Below are 9442 nucleotides of genomic sequence, written 5' to 3' on the forward strand. Positions count from 1 at the left end.
GATATAGATATAGATATAGATATAGATATAGATATAGATATAGATATAGATATAGATATAGATATAGATATAGATATAGATATAGATATAGATATAGATATAGATATAGATATAGATATAGATATAGAGATTGATTTTTTTCCTGTGTTCTCTCCACGCTAAATGCGCTTTGAGTGATGTATTATTTTCTCAATTCATATTACAACTTTCCTCTAACTGCTAATTTGATACAAACTTAAATATTTCAACAAGTTAAGTTGAAACCTTTAAAATAACACTGCCTGCGAATGGATACAGGCTAAAATAATGTAAATGATATTGGTTACATGTATTACAAATAAAAGTGAGACTCACTATTATTTATTAAATTCCTTGAGAGTACTTATAATAAGTGTTACAAATGTTTTAAATGAGACGATAAGATTTTGTTGTTTAGCAATTTCTTGTATATCATAGGCTGTCGTTTGATACTCATCACAAAGCATAGTATGGCTTAAACGGGCTGTAGCGTGTCGGGGGCATTCCTGAACCAAGTGACTGGTTGTTTGAGGTGTGTTGCTGTCGCATGGACAGGCGTCGTTGTCCACTATGTTGAAGCGCTTTAGGTACGTTTTGTTAAATCCATGACCAGTAAGAAATTGCGTCATTTCAAAAGAAACACCGAAACGTTGCGTATAAACCTTAGCATCCTCCGGAGATTGGAAGAAAGTCTTAGTTGTTGATCCATTTGGCGCATTTAGATATTCTTGTTGCCAGGCTGCTGCCGTTTCTGAACGCATTTGACTTTTAGCGGAATAAATAGCGCATTGAGTGAATGCCATATCATCTAACGAAGCTGCCGCTTCTATTCCAACGTGGGCTTTAATCAAGTAAAATTGTATGGAGTGTGTTAGTCTAAGTTGAAAAAAGACGTTCGTGGATAGATACTATGAGGGGCATGGTATTGTCGCAAAATAATTGTAGCCTTTATTCGTCAGGATTTGTTTGGACCCAAGCTAAGGCGCAGTCTATTGCGAAAACTTCCGCTTGAAACACTGTACATAAACGATGTAGCTTGAGCTTTCGTCCCTCCCATCGTCCATCGCGTTGACGTATGACAAATGCGGCACCGCACTCCCCAGTTTCCTGTTTGCTGCCATCTGTATATATTTGTATGGCATTATGATTGAGGACGTTATCGGTTTCATCCTGAGTTTTCACAGCGCCATACTTGATTGTTTGGCGAGAAGCAGGATGAAGCTGTAGTTTCGAGCAGATTCTCTGCTGGATGGAAATGTCCTCCGAAGGTGTTTTGAAGGTTCCGGACGTTTGGATTTTATCTATTCTCATATTTTCTTCTACTTTGAGATGTAATGGAACAAAGTTTGCCAGGGCTAGTGCTGAAGTAATCGAGATGGTGCGGAATGCCTTGATTGCTCGGATTGCAAAGCTTCTTTGAAATGCCCTTAGCATGCGACGAACGTTGTAATACTTTGTAGCTCTTCCCCAAATTGCAGCGGCATATGTTACAGTTGGCTCAACGACCTGCCTATAAAGTATAGCAACATTTTCAGAATGAAGAATATTTTCCATAACTTTTCGCAGAATTTCGGGTGTAATGGCCATGATTTCATTTCGAATGTTGGTTTGGAGTTGGCGAATGGTTCTTGGTTTGTTAACGTACACTCTTTCTTTCAAATATCCCTAAAGAAAACTGTCAAAAAGAATTCAAACCATATAGCTCATTCGGCGCCACCCAGTATTATAACCAAAAATTTGTTTTTTTTTTGCCGAAATTACAATTTTTTCAAGGTAAAATGACGATTTTTCAGCAAAGGCATTCGGCAATGCTGCTGGCAGGTCATTTCCAGGCGTGGATCCCGTTGGCATAGAGTAAAAAAAAAAACTGTTATAAAGAATTCAAACCAAATAGCTCAATCGGCGCCACCCAGTACTGGCACAGATCTAGTGAATTCACCAGTTTTCGGGAGTCAAATACTGGTACCTCGCAAATCTACAACCCATGGTTTCTAGGAGGTGACAATTGAGTCCCGCTGCGTAACTTGTTGCCTGTAAAAGTACCACTTTATTCGTTGTGCAGTTCACAGTTACTTTTTCATAATTAAAACAACGAAATAAAATTTTTTAATTATTTGATCCGCCTAGTGAGATTTGAACCAGAACACTTTTTCGCAACTAATTTTAGCCAGCATCTTTGCGCACTCAGCTACAGGCGCAACATGTAAGTCTGCTTTCAAATGTTCGCTGTGAATCAAGCCAAATTACGCGACTGGTACATTTGTTCCAACTTAAATTTGTCTTTGCTATTGTCTTTGCTATTTACAAGGTGACGTTATTTGGTAATTTTTTATTGAGCTGAGCTGATTCTCTATAAAAATTTCTAGACAACACCATCCTGTGATCGGCTGTACCAACTTTTCACAAGCTGCGGAGTGGCGTTGTTTGAAATTTTGTTATTGGGCTGAACTGATTCTGATGATAATTTTAACAAAATTGTCAATTAAACTCGCTATATCTCAGTCGTTTGGGTATCGATCAATTTGAAATTTTCACACAATATACTAAAAACTAATCCAAAAAATGTAAGTTTAACACCACTTCTTAATACTCAGTAAAAATAAAACTACAGGTTTATAGCTTTTTTATGATAATTAAGAGGGTGTTTGTTTTCAAATGCAAAAGTTGTGTTATAAAGTTTGAAATACATTATTTCTTTTAAAACAGTATTGTAGATGACTATCTAAGAGAGTTTTTGCGAAAGTTTAAAATTTAAACATCAAGTAGTTGCAAAGTTATAACAATATTATTATGACTCGCACGGTTAGCCGATTAGCGTGCTCTAAAGGGCTTTATAACTCGGAAAAGTAAAAAAAAATATTTTTTTTTATTAATGATTTCTATGTAAAAAGACTTGATATTTCGATTGAGATAACTAAAGGATTATTAAAAATTACCATAATTGAGAAAAATTACAAATAAATTTTCGTTCAGAATTTTTACCATGAAAGTGCGAAAATTTGAAAAACGCAACACACCATCTTATAGCCCGTACAAAAATCTATAGAAATCATAGTGTTCGAATTATTTTTCCAATTTTCTGTCTGCTTCCCAGCTAGTCGAAAATTGGCTTGTTTTGCACCGTTCAGCGCGCTGGGACATTTGACGTGAATTGCTCCATGTATATAAATATATTTGAAAAGAAACTAAAAAAAAAGTAGTAGTTATGTAGAAAAGGATTAGCTATGTATTGTTTTACGAGAGAAACAGAACATGGATAAGTATTTAAAATATATTATTTGTATTTAAATGATAAATCACAAATTCCTTTATGTAATAAAGGAGCACTATCATATTACAACGACCAATAACCTTTAGAAAGTGCAATATGTAACCAATAGCTCGAATTGTTACTACCTGGAGCATAATATGTTATTGGAACTAATAATGTAACTAGTACGACAGCAACAATTGTTACCGACCCCGCTGCAAGGTACCCACTAGGCCAATTTGTTAGGTGTTTCTAATGTTATTCATGCCAGCATATATGCTTTTGTTAGTTTGACCGCAGGTACTACAAAAATATATTGCTTAGTCATGTGCAATTTGAGTAGCAATGAATTTGCAACTGACTATAGTAGGTGGAAAGTAGGAGAAGCCGAAGTAATAAAATGATACAAAGCGAGTAGATAACAAAGTTAGGTTGTGAGGAGCTATGTATTCAGCCTCTTAAGTTGTAGCTACTGTGTATCAGATCTGATGAACGATCACATGAAAAAAACAAGTGGGTTAGCATGGACGCACGATCGAATACGAGCGATTTCACTCTATTGCTTTTTGTACTACTCAAAGCCATTCAACTCAAATTTGCAACTGACTATAGTAGGTGGAAAGTAGGAGAAGCCGAAGTAATAAAATGATACAAAGCGAGTAGATAACAAAGTTAGGTTGTGAGGAGCTATGTATTCAGCCTCTTAAGTTGTAGCTACTGTGTATCAGATCTGATGAACGATCACATGAAAAAAACAAGTGGGTTAGCATGGACGCACGATCGAATACGAGCGATTTCACTCTATTGCTTTTTGTACTACTCAAAGCCATTCATGCGAAGTCATGGGGAATAGTCATGGAAGTTGTTATTCTCCGCAGATGAAAAGTCAAATGGAAAGTATTAATAATTTGTACTAACTGGCCGCCTACTGGGCAATTTTGCATGCTCTCTCGTTCTCATCGTTAGACTGTGTTCAAACAGGCCAATTAGCTGATGCAATTAAGCTGTAAATCGCGGCATTGAAGTTTCTGAATTGAGTTTGGTGTTCACACACACATCAGCTGCGCAATTAGCGATACGAAATCAGACGCTGGATTACCCACAGTGATGGAAAAATTGGTACAATCGTAACTTTATTTGGTTTTTAAGTAGGGCCAATGTATATAAATGAGAGATTAAATGTAATGGCAAAGCTGACGAACGCTGCAGCAAGGTATACATAGGAACGACGAAGCGAGCTTTAGGAGTCAGAATCAACGAGCATAAAACAGACGCGAAAAATAGAAAGATGACAACTGCATTAGCCCAGCACCTGACAAAAAGCGAGCACACAGCGGACTTTGATAATGCAAGAATAATTGACATCGAGAGGAAAACAAAGAAAAGGATGACGTAGGAAGGGCTTCGGATACAGCAACAAACACACTGTGCAATGAATTACAAAGAAGATGTAGACAACATAAATTGCGCATACACAGCGATAATAGCGAGTAATAGACGAACAGCAGGTATAAAGTATTGATGTATTTAAATGTAAAGTGTTAATTTAAAAATGTGATGTCCATAAAATAATTAATGTGATTTTATGTTATTATATGTTAAGGTATGTTTGAAAAACATGATTTGGTATACACGTTTGTTAATTATGTTTTCCTGTAAAAATGAATAGACTCCCTGAGGAAGACACAATAATGTGTCGAAACGCGTAGGAGGCAGAAAAGAAAAACCAACGTTTTTCCTTTAAAATCAACAGCCGAAAAGCTCCAAATATACAACTCGTAACATTATTTAGTTAGAAAGTACATTCGGTACAAACACACAGTTTTAGGTATATTTGGAGCGTGGCCAAATAACTTCTCAGGAAATCGCTCCTTGTTTTTGACATTTCAATGCATTTTCTAGAGCAGGCAACTGGCCTATTAGCTTCCTTTCTTTGTAAAGGGGCATACAAATGATACAGAAGGGTGGTCAAAGTAACGCAACTGTAGTTGATTTCGCCAGATAGACGGAAATATATTTGTACTTCTGGATTCTAGGCTAATTGACCTAATGTGGTTGAGTGCAAGAAAAATAACTTTCTACACATTACAGCCCGACGTTTCGCTAACTTTCTGAGTTTCCTAAGGGGCGATTTCTTTATTAAAAACATCAACAAAAGATGCAAGAAAAATTAAAATAAATAAAACATATTAAAACATTGACATTATATGGTGAAACATCACAAACTATAATCAAAATCACAAGATTTGACAAATTCGAAAATTACATACATATATATATATATAGACACTTATTAACAGCTGATGTCCGTTTCGTGCTGCCTTACGCGAACTTCTAACGCCCTTTTCGCCGTTCCGATGTAGATTTTATTGCAAGCTTCGTTCTCGCTTTCCTTGTATGCTATTTCCTACACTACGTTGTGTTGTTGGTGCGGATCTACTGGTGTTTTAGTCATCAATATTTACTAAGCCTAAAACACCAGTAGAGGCGCACCAACAACACAACGTAGTGTAGAATCAGTCTTGCCAGTTTGCGGGATTTCGCCCTTTTTTCGGGATTTTATGACTAAAAAGGGAGAATGGGATTTTTTGTCGAAAAACGGGATTTCTTGCATACCATACCTAGCAAAAAATTTAGTAATTGATAAATAAGAAAAAGCTTCTCTGTCTGGTAAATTAACGCCGTTCATATGAACCCTATCAGCGGAATTTCATTCACTTTAAATGAATTGTAATAGCAAGTTTATGAGTTATACAGAAACTAATTGGGAAAAAGAAAGTGATATAAGCTCGAAAAACGTGTGTGGGAACACGAGAAGTTGTGTATTTTGAAAACATTGAAAACATTTCCAATCATTACTTGTTTTTTTTTTAAATGCTTTGAGTTTATAGATTCTGAAAAGTATTTTGAGTGATTGTATTCTTTGATAATGCAAATAGTAAAATTTGCAATTGGCAAACGTTTGGGAGGCAGTCGTTAACAAAGAGGCAGTAAATAGTTCAATGGTTACTGACATCAAAACGAAAAAGATATATAGATTAAGCGAAAAAGCATTAAATATGTGTAGTCAAATCTAATTTACTTAACAAACAACCTACCTGTGCGACTTAGGGCCAGTTTTTCTGTGCACGGCTGTGGTTTAAACATAGTTTAAACGCCCGAGGTTTAAACTAAGATTAGCCAATGAAATGTCAGCTATATGATCAATTTAAACGCGAAAACGAATGAAAAGGCTGCTTGTGTAAAATATGTAGGTATATAATGGCGGGTAAATTTGTTGGGAGATTTTTCCGACTATGCGCGTATTGCACATTGTTACATATGTATGTAACTTTGCCGAAGAAACCATGGCTCTCAAATCCCAAATTGTCAAAATATGTTTCTTAGCACTTTGCTGACGTAGCGTAAAGAATTGCATAAATTTTGTACAAAGACACGCTTTAGGGGTATTTTGGTATGAGGAATCCATTTCTGCCCTTCTCTTTTCTTAAAACTTCCATCAGAGGGCACAACAGTAAAAATTTCCACGTTTTCTTCTAAGCCTATTTTCGCAATATGGCAAACTCTTAATTGATTTTATACCGATGGTTTCTTCGGCAAAGTTTCGTCGAATTACAAGTATAATCCTCTTATGCTATACGCGCATAGTCATACAATTTACCCGCCCTAATGTATATAAATCCTATGTGTATTGCATATCTATGTAAATTAGGGTGCTTTTTTTTGGCAACTATTGTTTTTTCACTCCTACATCGAAATTTTGTGAAAACACATTTAAAAAAAACTCCCTGAAAATTTTAACCCTTAATATTAACATTAAGTCCTCGCCCAAGGCGTCCAAAGACTTTCGATATAAAATGCACGTAAACTTTGATTTTTTTTCAAAACTCTACAGCTCAGAAGCATTTTATGGTATAATCTTGGTCAATGATGGGTTTTCTTCAGAATTGAATGCTCTACAAAAGTGTCCATTGCAGCGTAATCCTTACTCCCACCAGCGTACTACACGGGTCACTAAACCCATTTTTTTTAATGAAATTTGTTTGCCCCTATCTCGTAAATAACAAGAGCTGCAGAATGTAAATCACAAACTAGTAGGACATTCAATTTCCTACAAAAAACTTTCAAAACACCAAATCGCCAACATTGATTTTTCTTGAGATATTGGGCTTTCAATTGTGGTAGTGTGGAATTTTCACGGAGTATTGAGCTAAAATGTAGGATTTGTTGATCAAAGTCCAAAGTTTGGTTTCATCGAATCTTTTTTTTAGGAAATTGAATGATCGAGAATTTCATGAAAAATTGGGTTTAGTGACCCGTACTACCTCGCCGGAGGGAGTAAGGATTACGCTGCTATGGACACTTTTGTAGAGCATTCGATACTAAAGAAAACCCATCATTGACCAAGATTATACCATAAAATGCCTCAGAGCTGTAGAGTTTTCAAAAAAATTCAAAGTTAACGTGTATTTTATATGAGAAATCTTTGCACGCCTTGGGCGAGTATTAAGGTTTTAAATTTTCAGGGAGGTTTTTTTAGCTGTTTTCCACAAAATTTCGAGGTAGGAGTGAAAAAAAAAACATAGTCGCAAAAATAAGCACCCTAATGTACATACATAATTGTATTTTTCATCCGAAAGCATTTTATGTATAATAGATGCATATAGCGCGGGATTTCTGTTATATCTTTAGTATAAAAAGGGATTTAGGTTGTATTTAGACGGGATTTTATTAACCCAGTTACTGGCAACACTGTGTAGAATCTACATCGGAACGACGAAAAGGGCGTTAGGAGTTCGCGTAAGGGAGCACGAAGCGGACATCCGAAAGAACAAAAACAACACTGCGTTAGCGCAACACATATTGACAAGTGGACGCACATCTGATCTAGGCAAAGTAAAGATATTAGATAAAGAAAAAGAGAAAAAAACAGATTAACGCTAGAACGCCTGCGAATTTTACAAAACAGAGATGAAACTATGAACAAAAGAGAAGACACAGACGATATTGCGGCGGCGTACCAATTATGTTTGTAACAGGCAATCAGTATGACGAGTGTACCACACCAGGATGGTATCAAAGCAACTAGCTCTTAAGTTTAGTGTGACCAGATATATGTATCGTGATAATAGTTAATAAGTGTTAATGTACATGTATGTAATTTTCGAATTTGTCAAATCTTTTGCTTTTGATTATAGTTTCTGAAATGTCACCATATAATGTCAATGTTTTAATAATTCTTCTTCTTCTTCTTCTTTTTTGGCGCTATAACCGTCTAAGCGATTTTGGCCGAGTTCAGCAAAGCACGCCAGTCGTTTCTCTTCTGTGCCAGCTGATACCAATAGGAAACGCCAAGTGAAGCCAAGTCCTTCTCCACCTGATCTTTCCATCGCAGTGGGGGCCTCCCTATTCCTCTGCTACCACCATCGGGTTCCGAGTTGAATACCTTCAGAGCTGGAGCATCGGTGTCCATTCGAACGACATGGCCAAGCCAGCGGAACCGCTGTATTTTAATTCGCTGAATTATGTCCATGTCGCTGTAAAGGTCATACAGGTCATCGTTCCATTTTTATTTAATTATTTATTTATTTATTCGTCTATGAAACAGTAGTTTCTTACAGACTAGTTACAAAATTAATATATGCAGGACACTAAAACTATTGATTAAACTGGATACAAGATTCAAAAGAAAGAATACAAAAGATTAATAAATAAATTTCTTGAGTAAGAGAAATCAAGTGAGATAGAATTCGAGATCAAATTAAGCTCATTTAAGGTACGTAACAAGGGGGCATTGCGCGCGTATTCAGTTCTATGGATTTCACAATAGAACGGCAAAATGTTACGCAAGACTCGCTGAGGGATGTTGAAATTTATGCGACCTAAGAGAAAAGGACAATCAATTCTCTACTTTCTCGAAATTGTAACTGTCGACAGTGACGTGGGTGCCAAGGCGCGAATGTGCTGACTGTTTGTTTGATGACAGGAGATAGTTCTTCTTGTCCTGGTTTACCACCAGACCCATTCGCTTTGCTTCCTCATCCAACTTGGAAAAGGCAGAACAAACTTCGCGGCTTTTATTACCAATGATGTCGATGTCATCGGGATACGCCAGCAATTGCACGCTCTTGTAGTAAATTGTTTCTGAGCGGTTCACTTCTGCAGCTCTTTTCC

Source organism: Rhagoletis zephyria, unplaced genomic scaffold (genome assembly GCF_001687245.7).
Source record: "Rhagoletis zephyria isolate East Lansing unplaced genomic scaffold, Rhagoletis_zephyria_1.1 Rzeph_scaffold_00351, whole genome shotgun sequence".
In the NCBI taxonomy this organism is placed as follows: Eukaryota; Metazoa; Arthropoda; class Insecta; order Diptera; family Tephritidae; genus Rhagoletis; species Rhagoletis zephyria.